The sequence below is a fragment of the Microcaecilia unicolor genome, chromosome 1 (genome assembly GCF_901765095.1).
Source record: "Microcaecilia unicolor chromosome 1, aMicUni1.1, whole genome shotgun sequence".
Classification (NCBI taxonomy): Eukaryota; Metazoa; Chordata; class Amphibia; order Gymnophiona; family Siphonopidae; genus Microcaecilia; species Microcaecilia unicolor.
Genome location: NC_044031.1, coordinates 232,616,516 through 232,631,648, shown reverse-complemented (window position 1 = coordinate 232,631,648; position 15,133 = coordinate 232,616,516). Strand labels below are relative to the sequence as shown.

At 42.5% G+C, this 15,133-nt stretch overlaps 1 protein-coding gene across 1 annotated transcript in view; it reads right to left on the bottom strand.

Moving 5' to 3' along the window:
- Positions 1-15,133, bottom strand: part of LOC115471036 (poly(rC)-binding protein 3-like) — a 1,141,923-nt gene that overhangs the window by 1,039,698 nt on the left and 87,092 nt on the right. The window lies entirely within an intron of this gene.

Here is a 15,133-nt window from a genome sequence, read left to right as displayed (position 1 = left end):
ATTACCGTATTTTTCGGACTATAAGACGCACCGGAACATAAGATGCATCTAGGTTTTCCTCCCAAATTTGGAGGAAAAAAAAAGTGCATCTTATAGTCCGAAAAATAGTTACAGGCCCCCCTCCCTGTTCCAGGCACCCTCCCTCCGTTACAGGCACGCACGCACTCCTTCCCTCCGTTACAGGCATCTCCCTCCGTTACAGGCTCCCTCCCTCCCTCCCTCCATTGGAATTTTAAAACTCCTTACCTCGTCGGTGTGACTCGCGGTAGCAGCAGCGCTTCAGCGTGCACGTCGCTCTTCACTCAGCCAGCCTTCTCTCTCTCAGCTCTCTGGTCCCGCCCACAAGGGTGGGACCAGAGAGCTGATAGAGAAAAGGCTGAGTGAAGAGCGATGTGCATGCTGAAGCGCTGCTGCTACTACGAGTCACACCGACGAGGTGAGGAGTTTTAAAATTCCAACGGAGGGAGAGAGGGATGCCTGTAACGGAGGGAGATGCCTGTAATGGAGGGAGGGAGGTGCCTGTAATGGGGAGGGAGGCTACATTCAGACTATAAGACGCACCCCCCATTTTTCTCCCAAATTTGGGAGGAAAAAAGTGCGTCTTATAGTCCGAAAAATACTGTAGTTTGGCTGCTAGGGGAATAGATGCTACCGGGCAGTAGTTGGTTATGTCATTTGCTTTTTTCTTTGAATCTTTAGGTATTGGGGTGAGTAGTATGTTTCCTTTATCTTTAGGGAAGAGTCCATGTTGTAACATATAGTTTAGGTGCAGCGTGAGGTCTGTTATGACGCGTTGAGGGGCAGATTTTATTAGGGTATTAGGGCATATGTCCAGTTTGCAGTGAGATTTGGTGAACCTGTTGATCGCTTGGGTGATGGCTTCATCGGTGAGTAGATCAAAGTTTGTCCAGATTTGGTCTACTGGATATTCATCGGGGATTGGGTACAAACAATCAATGAATTTTTCATGGTCAGTGGTATTGATTGGTAGTGTGGTTAGCAGCTTTATAATTTTTTCGTTAAAGTATTTAGCAAGGTTTTCTGCTGATGGGGTGTCTGTGTTGGTTGTGGTATCAAGTAGTTTGTTCACGAGTTGGAAACGTTTATGCTTGTCTTTGTAGTCTGTCCCTATTAGATACTATTGCCCTTGTGCATACAGTATCTTTGAAGAGATCATATAATTTTCCATGGTTCACTCAGGCATTGAGACACAGAAAGTTAGATGTGAGCAAAAATGGAGGATAGTCAAAATGATTGCTATTAAACAAGGATATATAACTGCCTTAGAGCTTTTAAAACTTAATTGGAAACTAAAGAGAAATTACATCTGCTTCACATAGCCCCAGAGAAGTGTTTCCAATAGTTAAAATCTCCAATTTCTTAATGTAAATATCAGAGTGAACATGGCAAATCACTAATCAGGATTTTGCTAAATATTTAAATAAGATTAAAAACCCTACCTAAATAAGGTTTCTTTTACTTTAGAGTTTAATCAACAAAGTGGAAAAGATGGCTAGAATATATTAGGGGTGTTCTGAGAAATGTAAATGACATGTTCTAAGTTGATTCATTTCATTTCTAACCCAAAATGACAAGCTAAATCTCATCAGGGATATTTACCAAGTCTATTCCACACCTTAGATGTTCAATAAGAATATAAGAATAGCCATACTGGGTCAGACCAATGGTCCATCTAGCAGTGGCTTCCCCACGTCTGTCTCAAAACCAGACTATAGACTTTTCCTTCAGGAATTTGTATAAACCTTTTTTTAAAAACACAGATACACTTATCTGGGCAAGCCACTTAACCCTCCATTGCCCCATGTAAGCCGCATTGAGCCTGCCATGAGTGGGAAAGCACAGGGTACAAATGTAACGAAAATAAAATAAATAAAAATAACTACTGAAACCACATCCTCTGGCAACCAGCTCCAGAGCTATATTTCCTCCTATTTGTTTTAAAAGTATTTCCACGCAACTGTACATTCATTTGAAAAGTTTCATATTGTTTCTAACTCAAAAGACAGTAAAAAAAAAAACCTTAAATTTCAACTTCCTGTCTCTCCCCTTTATGGGCAGGTTTGGTAATATCTGCAGAGCATATGAGCCAGCCTTGAACCAACAAGCATTGGGTTTAAGAGCACCTGTCTTTCAGAAGGAGCTATGCTGCCTCTTGGGAGTCTGAAGCTAGCCAGCCCACTCCTGCCAGTGTTTTGTATTTCTGGTAATCTTAGTTCTTGTTTCCTAATTGGTCGAGCAGAAACCAGCCCAGGCCAGGCTTGGACATTTCTGCCCCACCTCTGGGCATGTTTTCTGCTGTTTCAGTCTTGTTTTCTTGTCCAGCTGTACATTTGGATCCGTTTTTGCTTTGCATCTTGTCAAGCTCTTTGCTTTCCAAAATCCTCATTAGTCCTTTTTTTGTTGGATGCACTTTTGGAGGTAGAATTACATTAGAACTTACCTTGAGCAGTCCTATTTCTTATCTTGTCTTTGTCTAGTATACAAACCTTGGGAGTCTGACTAGTAGCTGTCCTCACTATGACTAGGGATTATGTGACAGAATGAACCAGCCAAAGCAAAGATGCTGATAGATGACTCAGAGGGGCATAATCGAACAGCGCCGGCCAAATAGATGGCTGGCCATCTTCGGGGACGGCTCAGCAAGGGGGCGGAGCCAACCGTAGTTTCTAAATACGGTTGGGGCTGGCTAAATCGATCGCCGGGGTTAGAGGAGATGGCTGGCTTCGTTTTTCAGCCATATTGGAAACCGGGCCTGGCCATCTCAAACCCGGCGAAATGGAAGGCATTTGGTTGTGGAAGGAGCCAGCATTTGTAGTGCACTAGCCCCCCTCACATGCCAGGACACCTGATATGCCTTGCCCACGCCCCCTACGCCTACCACACACCTACCCCACTCCCAATAACTTCAATGGGAGTAGCAGTGCTGGCTTCAGTGGCTGTAGGCAACGTGGAGGGGCATAATCAAACGCGAACGCCTATCTCCATGGGTGTCTATGTCCGAAAACGGGTAAGTGAAGAGGCGGGACAGACCGTATTTTCAAAAAAATGGACGTTTTTCAGCTGGGCATTTGTTTTTTTTAGCGATAATGGAAACTAAAAACGCCCAGCTCAAAAACATCCTAATCCGAGCCATTTGGTCGTGGGAGGGGCCACGATTCGTAGTACACTCGCCCCCCTGACATGCCAGGACACCAACTGGGCACCCTAGAGGTCAGTGTGGTGGACTTCAGACAACACTCCCACATGCATAGCTCCCTTACCACGGGTGCTGAGCACCCAACCCCCCTCCCCTAAAACCCACTACCCACAAATGCACAACACTACCATATCTCCTAGGGGTGAAGGGGGCACCTACATATGGGTACAGTGGGTTTTGGAGACCTCCCATTTACCAGCACAAGTGTTACAGGTAGGGGGGATGGTCCTAGGTCCACCTGGCAGAAGTGCACTGCAGTACCCACTAAAAGTGCTCCAGGGACCTGCATACACGCAGGCTTCTAGGACTTGTTGCTGCTATATAACATTGGCACACCAGTTGACACCTGAAGACTAATGTCTCCGAAAACGTCCTTTATTGGAATAAGCACGCTTACTCACAGTTAACTGCAGATCAGAGGTTGTGCCCCACTGGCAACGAGTCTACCTGGTACTGAGATTAGCAGTAGGTCAGAGCTGGCAGAATGGTGTACAATGCCCTCTTTCAGCCACATTCAAGGTAAGAACTAAGTTCTGTAACGTGGCTAACACGTGAAAGGGATCTAAAACTGGCTTACAAAAGTGGCCACTACCTCATGGATTACCGGAAACAAAACAGGGCACACTCTGACCCAGTAAGCAGGGGGGAAAAGCACCATGGGAGTAGAGCCTACCAACTACCAACATCGTGAGCATTTGCCACAAGCTAGTGGAATCACGGAGCCCAATATCCTACACCCACCACAATGCATTGCTGATGTGACTCTGCAGTGCGCATAACAGAAAAGGTGTCACACTCACCCAAGAGCCACATCAGAACCAGGGAAAGACTGTCACAGGATAGAACACATTCTGCTGTCATGGAGGTGGGTACGGCATTTGAGGCTGGCATAGAGGCTGGAAAAAAAGTTTTTAAAGTGTTTTTCTTTTGGTGGGAGGGGGTTAGTGACCACTGGGGGAGTCCGGGGAGGTTATCCCCGATTCCCTCCAGTGGTCATCTGGTCAGTTGGGGCACTTTTTTGGGACTTGTTCGTGAAAAAAAGGGATCCACAAAAAGTGACCCAAAATCGCGGTAAAAACGCCTTTTTTTTCGATTATCAGCTAAAGACGCCCATCTCTCCTAGGCCAATAACGACGGCCAAGTTCCGCCTTCACCACGCCTCCGACACGCCCCCGTCAACTTTACCCGTTTCCGCGACAGATTGCAGTTGGAAACGCCCCAAATCGGCTTTCGATTATACCGATTTGGGCGCCCACGGGAGAAAGACGCCCATCTCCCGATAAGGTCGCAATATAGGCATTTTTCTCTTTCGATTATAAGCAGGATTGAGAGCTAGGGGAAATATAAGAGGGTGCACTCTTCATCCTCCACTAAGCCACGGTCCGCCAACACACATATGCTTCCTCCAAATATGCCCTAAATATTACAGTGGGGCCCTAAAATATCAATACATCAAGAAAACTGAACAAGCCAAAGTACTATAGAATACTACATAGAAAATTGATGCTAACAGAATACTTTGGTCACACACACAGAACACAAATGCCAAATACAGAATAAAGTGACCACAAACCATAAACAAATTAAATCAAAATCCCAAGAGGCCAGACCTTGCATTTAGTACAGCACAGAGAAATACAAAGAGATGCATTTTCTCCTATACTGTGCAAAATCACATGCAAGAGACAGTGTTAGGGGAGGTACAACTAGGGCAACTGCGTTTGCCCCCCTAGCCAGAGAGAACCCCAGGCCAGCTGGAAGCTGAAGAAGGTGCAGCCTGTTAGTAAGCTTTGGGGTCCCCTCCTAAATATCTGCCTTGGGCCCCAGCCATATCTAACACCAGCTCTGGCAGGATGTACATTTCAAACCTGACATATTCTAGTCTGGATACGGCCGTCCGTGAGGCAGCGTTGCCTGCGTTCCTGTCTGCCCTGAAATAATTCTTCTCCCCAGGCTCCACTGCATCGGTCCCTGCATTCCCTTTTTCGCCCATCGCACAGTGCTGCCATTCATACAGGCAGTTCCGCTCTCCTTTGCCGCATCTATCCGGCCCTCTCTGATGCACTTCCTATTTACGTAGGGCCAGATGGACGCGGCAGGGGGGAGCGGAGCTGCCTGTGTGAATGGCAGCGCTGTGCGATGGGCGAAAAAGAGAATGCGGGGACCGATGCAGCAGAGCCTGGGAAGAAGAATTATTTCAGGGCAGGCAGGAACGCAGGCAATGCTGAACGCTGCCTCCCAGACGGCCAAACCAGGAGACGCGGGAGAAAAGGCAGTGACAGCGAGCAAAGGATGTTGGATGGGCAGGCCTGGAGGGAAAGTGGCTGGGCCTGGGCCCGTCCAGGCCCGCCCGTGGCTACGCCCCTGAAACTCCTTAAGGATTAGCCTCTCTGCAGAGATATGACATCAGCTGTCACTTCAAATGTGGCGCAAAATCAGCTATTGTAAAAGCACTGTGGTTTTTAGTTTGTTTTCATTAGCTGAGGTCCATGTGTGCAGGGGCTATTTTGCTTAGAGGTAAAATATGGTCTTTCATTATTTAAATTATTATAGACTAGTAAAAAAGGCCCGTTTCCGAAACCAATGAAACGGGCGCTAGCATGTGGCTTTTTTTGTGTGTGTGTGTATGTGTCATAGAGTTATTTTGTGTGTGTGTGTGTGTGTGTGTGTGTGTGTGTGTGTGTGTGTGAGTGTGTGAGGCTGCGGTGTGTGTGCAGGTTGTTGATGTGTGTCTTTTTTTGTTTTGTTTTGTTTTTTGCTTGGGGGTTAGGGGATGTGCTGTGCTGTCCTTGGTCGCTGTTTGCTGCTGGCTGGGTCGCGGGTAATCCTTCCAGCTGGGCCGCAGCTTGTCCTGTTCGCCCACGTCCCAGATGGTGATGGGCACGTTGTTTTCCGGCTCCTCTGATTCCATGTCAAGCGATCCCAAATATAGTCTGTGTTATAGGCCCTCTGGCACCCTTCAGTACTGGCATTAGGCATTTAAAAATTTCTCCCCCCCCCCCCCCCAGTCTATTTTTGCACATACTCACAGTAGGAATATTCTTCTCTCGTTCCAGCGGTGGTTCTGTGCTCTCCGTGCTGCACAGATAATGAGCCATTCTGCTGGGGAATGCTCCTCCCTTATTGTCACGTGGTTTTCTCTGAATGGTCCGTCTTACGTTGCCTAGTGTTGCCTGGGAATGGTGTTGTGATGGTCCTTTGTGTTTCAGAATGTTGAGGGTGTTTTTTCTGATTGGTCCGTCATGCGAGGACGGGGCAGAGAGACATGGTCAGTGTTGTGGCTTCACCACCATGAATCCATGAACCCTTCAGGGAGTGACTGAGTGACTTCAGAACGTTGTCTTCAGAACGTTGAGGGTGAGTTTTATTATAGTAGATATTCTGGCTTGGATACTGTTTATGTGATTCTAAAGAATTTTCAGGCTCTGTTGGATATGATGAAGATACGGTGTTTTAATCAAACTTGTGACATGCAGAAGCTATGCGAAAGGAACCTGAAGATTGTTTTCAAGCACAAGTATTGGTTAGCTTATAATGTTAGCAGGAAAATGGTATTACAATGAAATGAAGTTTATATATTAGAAAATAGTTTGAGAAATGTATTGCTCTTGATTGCAATTTTTCAGAGCATATAGTCCTTGCATTCAGTGACATCAATGTTCTCTTTTATTCTGAATTGTGCTGAAATAATGTCTGCAGTGTAGACAAATGTCTGGACTCCTTTAACTTATTTTAGGAAGAATCTATCATGCTTGTCATTAATCAGTTGTTTTTATTTTATTTTAAGCAATTTCAAACAGATTACAAGAAAACTCTTGAACAGAAAAGAAACAATATCACAATTAATAAGGAATTACATTAAGCATAAAAGAGGAAATATTATACTTAAAATTCCATCTTAATTCTCATTGTACAAACAGGAAAAGAGAAAAAGAAATATAGAAACCAATAAAGTGATAATTGTATCTCAAGTCCACAAAGTAAAACAAAACTAAGGAAGCTAGGGCTTTTCAGCTTGGAGACATGATAGAGGTATATAAAATAATGAGTGGAGTGGAACAGGTGGATGTGAAGCGTCTGTTCACACTTTCCAAAAATACTAGGACTAGGGGGCATGCGATGAAACTACAGTGTAGTAAATTTAAAACAAATCGGAGAAAACGTTTCTTCGCCCAACGCGTAATTAAACTCTGGAATTCGTTGCCGGAGAACGTGGTGAAGGCGGTTAGCTTAGCAGAGTTTAAAAAGGGGTTAGATGGTTTCCTAAAAGACAAGTCCATAAGGAGTCCAAGATGGCCGCCGATCGAGTCGGACGCGTCTGAGTGCTCCTCTGCATTACCTCAAATTTTTCTCTTTTTCCTTTCCAATATGCCGAAGAGGAGAGGACGAGCTGCCGCTGCTGCCTCCCAGCAGCAAAGAACGTCTGCCTCATCGGGGTTAATAACACAATATTTGCAGAGGGCCGCAAGCTTGGTAATGCCGTCGGTGAGCGGTCTGCAGGCTCAACCCGCGAATGGAGATAGCGGGCCGAGCAATGGGCTGGAAGCCACTCTGAGCCCCGACGGAAGAGAGCGACCTCCTCAACCGGCGTTTAGCAGTTCTCTGATATCGGCTCCAGGGGACCCGAATACCGAAGTGTTAGTGGGATCTCCAGGATGGGAGGCAAGTTTACAAATATTGGATGAAAGCGGGAGTATTTCAACTCCAACTTTAACTGCACACACTGTTCCAAGAACTACCGAGGACAAAGGAGGAGCAGCTGCGATGGAGACAAAGCAACTATTTGGTGAGCCAGTGGATATCTTGATTACAAGTTTTCAAAAAAAACCTGTGGAAGTAACTTTAGACAGTCTATGGTTGTTGATAGCGGATCTTGGTAAGGCTTTGTGCCCCCAAATGAAACAAATGAAAGAAGAAATAGTTGTAGTTGCTGGGAAAGTGAGAGAAATGGAAACTGAAATTAAAGCATTATCATCACAGATAAATAAGGTTGAGAAAGAAACTCAACAGATACAGCTAATACAAACGACGATGATTAAAGATTTGGCAAACCTGAGGAGAAAGTCAGAGTTTCTTGAAAATGCCTCTCGAGGCAATAATTTACGTTTTACTAATTTTCCTTTCAATTCGCTGATTTCCCCAAGGGAAATGTTGAAGCTCTATTGTAAAGAAATTCTAAATATAAATGAAGATCTTATTCCTCCAGTGACACAGGCTTTCTATATTCCTATAAAGGCTGAAAAGAACTTACAGGTACAAGGAAACAATCAGCCCCTAGATGTTTCGGCTTTTTTAGAAACATCTGATTCAGAACAAGTTATACCATCTACCTTAATTGTGACTTTTGTATTACTTACAGATAAGGTCTGGATACTAAAAAAATTTTTTCAAGTAAGAGAAAAATTGTTTAAAGGATTACTAGTTTGGGTATTTCCAGACTTGGCACGAGAGACACAAAAACGTAGACAGAAATTCATGCAAATGAAATAGGAAATATTACAAATTGGCGCAACTTTTTATTTAAAATATCTCTGCAAGTGTTTGATTTCATATCAATCTGTAAAATATGTATATTTTGATCCCTCGCAGCTGACCCTATTTATAACATCTCAAAATAAGAAAAAAGCCTCTTAAGGATATAAATATAACAAGCTTGTAAACGTTTACGTCTTGATCTAAATGAATAGATTGTTTTTTCTTTTCCTTTTGATCTCCTTAGTTGGATCTTTGGACTCCTAAATTGTGGACTTTTATGATGCTAATAAGGAACTTTCAAATTTGTATGTGTTAAATTTCCTAAGAGATATTGGTTGTATTAGCATTATTTTCTTGTCAAGTGATTTAACTTGTAACTATATAATATAAATGCATAAATAAATAAATAAATAAATAAATAAATAAATAAATAAATAAATAAATAAAAAAAGACAAGTCCATAAACCACTACTAAATGGACTTGGGAAAAATCCACAATTCCAGGAATAACATGCATAGAATGTTTGTATGTTTGGGAAGCTCGCCAGGTGCCCTTGGCCTGGATTGGCCGCTGTCGTGAACAGGATGCTGGGCTCGATGGACCCTTGGTCTTTTCCCAGTGTGGCATTACTTATGTACAATTCAAAGAAATATAGGACCCTGTTTACTAAGGCACGTTAGCATTTTTTAATGTGCCTACAATTAACGTGTGCACTAACAGTGTAGGCGCCTATAGGGATATTGTAGGTGCATACATGGTTAATGTGCGTTAAAAACGCTAACACACCTATAATGTGGCTTAGTAAACAGGGCCCATAGTTAATAAAGAACAAGGTAGAAAGGCAAAACCAAGCTAATTATACATTACAGAGTAGAAGTTATAGGAGCTGACAATGAAGGAGGAGGAGTTGAGACGCAATGCGGCTTACCGCTCATTAAAAAGGAAGTACCACTGGGCTACCACAGCAGCCGACAATAGTTCCCACCCGCGTGTGTCCTCATATACATCATATACGGTATGTACCCGGAGGTAATCGGTCGGCCTCTACTTCCAACATTTTGTCATTCACTTAATTCACAGAAAAATTCCCTATTGTGCATTAAATAAATGACAGATAACATTATATAGCGATGCCTGTGGCATTAACCGTGCTGTTATCTGACTCTTTAAGAGTTATTGCACTGTAACCGTAAGGCAGAGTCCCTGCCAATTTACCACTCTTTAATGCAGAAATTAGCTCACCCTATCTGCTAAAGTGTCACATTAGCGATTAGCATGCTAACTGTAATGGTAATCAGAAACACAGCTTAGTAAATAGACCTCTCCATCTTTCATCAGGACCTTCCTGAGTTGGTCCCATCTTTGACTTGTCATAATACATTGCCTGCATTTTATTTTCCATGCCACTTTTGGAAGAAACTATGGGGGTGTTTTATTATGGCCTTGTTAAATTCTTCGGAATCTCCACGTCCAGGGTTAGCTTTCATGAGTGTCTTCTGTGCTAATCAATTTTCACTGGGATGAATGCATTGGAGATTTATAATAATGGCATCGGCTATGGAGAAGCTACTTTCAAACTCTTTAAACCTTTTCTCCATGCAAAAAGGCAAGAAATTAGAACTGGTAAGTTGTGCTCACCGCTAAATAAATCATCAAAAAGCTCACACTGTGGCTTTATGTGCCTGCCTGGCTACGGAATTCTGAAAGGGAAGAGTCCTCTTAGGAATGCAGATCCTTCCACCAAAATGCAACAATACGCATTATAAGAATGACCCAACTCTACCCAATCATGCTGATGGCTATTTGTAAAAAACAGATCGTGTGATGGATCTATATACCATTGTTGTTTTAGAAAAATATAAAAACACTGGTAATGGACATGAATGACCTGATCTTTTATGTAACTTAAATCTGGTAATACAAAGTTAGGTGTAACTCCATGCAATATTACAATTGTTTTCACAATTTGGTATGTATCATTCACTGTCTTTGGGCTACCCACAGACATGAGGAACAATTTATTTTACAAACAAACTAGACCGAACACACATGCATGCATCTGATGATTTTAATCTGAATACTGAAGAAATAATGTATTTCACTCCAAGGAAAAAAAGACAAGTAAAATATTCATTTCTGACAGGTTAAAGTATATGGAACATAAAATAACACATTGATGGTGATTTGATATATCGAAATCAAGATTTAGTTGGCCCAATGCTATTTGCTTAGCAGCAATTCTGCGTGCTAAGGTTCAATTATAGAATAACGGCCGACACTGAGACTGCGGGAGGGAGTCCGGCTAACTCCTGCAGTTAGCGCCAAACCTGAAAATCTTGCTTCTATTAAAAGGATGGGAGCTCAGCGCAAGAAGTGTGGCATGCTCCCATACTGTTGTTGCTCGAAAAAGATAGACCTGCTATTTATGCAAGTCTATCTGAGCGCTAAACGTAGTCAGTCAGCCGATGAATATTGGAGCTAACTGGCTACGTCACATGACATAGCTGATGACTGGGCTACCTGCTAAGCACCGATATTCAGCCAAAATAGCCAGCTATCTCACACTGAATAAGCACTTAGCCAGCTTAAGGCTATTTAACAGGCCAGAAGCCATTCCTGGTGAGTTAAATAGCACTGGATATTGGGCAGTAGTAGTTTAAGTTGGCATTAGTGCACCTAAAATTAGGCACCAACAGTTATGCCAAGTCAATAGCAGTCGTAACTGTTGGAGCCTAAGCATGCCCTGAAGTGCACACAAGTTACAGTGTTCTATTACTTACCTGAGTAAGTCATAGACACTCCCATGCACTGCCCACTTCCCACCCATAGGTGCACCCTACGCACTAACTCTGGGATTCTATATATCTCTCTGAGATTTCCGCAAGGAAATCGAAGCGCATTCCATAACAATGTGTATAAGGTAATTAGTTAACAAGCTGATCAGTGCCGATAATTGGATGTTAACAACCAAATTTTCAGCACTAATTGGCATTAATTAGAATTTACAAGCACTACTTGCTAAGCGTATTCTGTAACGTGGTGCGTGTAAATATAAGTCACAGTTGAAAAGTGGGCTTGGTTATGGGCACGGAATGGCCGGGTCATGGGCATTTCTAAAATCTATGTGCGTTGTTATAGAATAGACCAGCCTAATTTAGGCCTTGGGATTTATACCAGGTTTTACTTGGTGTAATTGACCATGACTACATTCAGTCATGTGGACCAGCGCTCGGTGTATTCTATGAACCGTGCAGAAATTTAGGCTTATTCTATAAAGTACACCTAAATTAAAGCATACTTTATAGAATATGCCTAAGCGAATTTCATTTCGGCATGGATTTTTTAGGCATAATATATAGAATCTAGTCCTAAAAGGGCAATTCTATAAATGACACACAAATTTATGTGAACAAAATTGCACACTGTTCTGAGATGTGTGTGCAACTAAATTGGTTCAGGAGTTCAAGACCATGCTTAAAAGCTACTATTTTAGGCAGGAATTTTCCTTTTATTGGACAAGAGGTACTTAGGGGCCCTTTTACTAAGGTGCTTAGGATCCTATGCATATCCAACGTGTGTCAGATTGAAACTACTGCCCAGCTACTGCTCGCCCCGGGCGGTAATTCCATTTTTGACGTGCGTCCAAAACATGCGGTAGAAAATATTCTCTATTTTCTACTGTGTGGCGCTTACCTGGCAGTAATCGCACATTAACGATTAACACCCGGTTAACGCATGAGACCTTACTGCTAAATCAGTGGGTGGCGGTAAGGTCTCAGGCTGAAAATGGATGCACGCTGGTTTTAATTTTGCCACATGTCCTTTTTCGGCCACAAGTAAAAGGCCTTTTTTTCCAGGCACGCTGAAAAATGGACCTGCGTGTGTCCAAAACATGCGCCTACACCGGCGCAGGCCAGAGGGCCCCTTAGGATTTATTAGAAATCTGTTAATGGGAAGACAATACTTTTGTGTTACACTGGTTGCGAATGTCTTGAATGTGGTTAGGACTTTACTGTTAATAAAATTGGTGTTCCTTTCTTTGAAAAGTGTAATTTTATGTTAACCACTGTGATCTGTAATAGTCAGGCAATATATTAAATTTGAATAAACAAAACGAGCCAATTAGCACCAATAATTGGACACTAGCAACTACTGGTGTTGACAACAATTTGGATTTGCACGAGCATCTTGCTAAGTGCTATTCTATAAAGAACTGCACAGGAATTTTATAGCACGCAACTCAAAAGGGGGTATGGCTACGGGAGAGATATAGGTGGGTTGGGAATTCACTAAAGATGCACACAATATTACTGAACACCAGGGATCCATGCCTAACTTATGTACCAGGATTTCTACCAGGTTTTAGCTGGCATAAAGCCTTGCACCCATAGTTTTGCGTGGAATTAAGCATCCAACACTATTCTATAAAGAGCGCTCACCCCGGATCACCCTTTATAGAAAACCACCTAGTATTGATTTTTTTTTTCACTGCCCATATTTGGGTACAATTTACTGAATTTGACCCAAGTGATTTTGACATGTATGGTTATAGAATAGTGCCTAGCAATTACACACATACGCCTGGATTCTATATAGCTCACCTAGAGATCTGCGCCAAAATCCAGGCATATTCTATAACAATGCACATAACTTAATTGGCTTAACAAGCTAATCAGTGTTGATAACAGCACTTAACAAGCAAAAATAAACACTAGTTGGCAATAATTAGAATTTACGTGCACAACTCGCTAAACGTATACTATAATGAATGCCTAAATTCTAATGTGCGCAGTTCAAAAAGAGCATGGCTGTGGGCAGGAAAATGTGCATTCCATGGACGTTCCTAAATTTAAGCACATAGTTATAGAATATGGCCCAGTAAATCTACACGCAGGGATTTACGTCACATTTTCATTGGAGTAAATGGAGGAATGTAGTTTTAGGTGCTGAGATATCAGCTAAGCATATTCTGTATACCACACCTAAATCTAGATGCTGCTTATAGAATACGTTTATGCAGAAACGTTTACCAATCAGATTTTTTAGGTGCCTTATATAGAATCTGGCCCATAATGCCAATTTGTGGAGCCAATCACACATGTAGGAGTTTTTAATCTATATATTATGCACACGATATTCAAAACCATTTAACCAGCCAGGAACAGCTCCTGGTCAGCTAAATAGCATTTTAGCGCCTAACTATGGATATTCAGTTGGAGATAACTGGTTTATCTCCCACTGAATATCCACGGTTAGTGACTATATCACATGACATAGCCAGTTAGGCGTGGATATTCAGCTCCAAACCAGCTCTGTTTAGTGGTTACAATAGGCCGCATAAATAGGGCTATCTTTAACTGCTAAGCACTTAATCAGTTAGTGCTGAATATTGGCTTAAACAATTAAGTTGCCATGGTCGAAAATGAAACCGCATATTCAATGCTGGTCACCAGAAGTAGACTGGCATTGAATATCTGGGTTTAACCCTGGTGGCAGACAGCAAAAGCGCTGCCCACCACAGGCTGAATATCAGGGGTATGTGTCCAATTGGCACCTATTGTTAGATACTAATTTATAGAATTTCTCTTATAACAGTCAAACTGCCAAATGAATATATCATGTCCCAAAATAAAATAAAATGGATGCACTAAATTACAGCAATTTATTATTATTAATAATAGTAATAAAAGATAAGTTCTAATCTCTTCAACCTTTTTGGCTGTTGACAACGTGTTCATGGAAAACATAGGGGTACCAATTCTAGTTTGGAAGAATTGGTGAGATTTTCACAGTTTGCAGCTTCTAAGCATTTCAGTATTTCAAACCTTCAGTTTCTCTGACTGCCACTGGGAAACTGATCAGATGGTAAACAAGGAGAAGGGGGGGGGGGGGGGCATTGGAAGGGGATAGGGTTAAATGAGAGTCATGGGAAGACCTGGCTATTTTTGTTCAAACATGCCACGTGATTTGTCAAGATCATACACTAGGGAGAATATTCCTCAGTCAGCTCACACTAATGTAACATTAGCATCTAATGGATGATGGATTAGGATTCAGGCCAAATGGTAATGGCATTGAAAAGGGAGGTCAGGGTAGAAGTGAATCGATTTTTCTCTCTTTCAAAAGTACAAAGACAAGGGGACACTCAATGAAATTGCATGGAAATACTTTTAAAACAAATAGGAGGAAATATTTCACTCAAAGAATAATTAAGCTCTGGAATTCACTGCCAGAGGATGTGGTAACAGCGGTTAGCATATCTGGGTTTAAAAAGGTTTGGGCAAGTTCCTGGAGGAAAAGTCCATAGTCTGTTATTGAGATGGACATGGGGAAAACCACTGCTTGCCCTGGGATTGGTAGCATGGAATAGTGCTACTATTTGGGTTTCTGACAGGTACTTGGCCTCTGTTGGAAGCAGGATACTGGGCTACATGGACCAT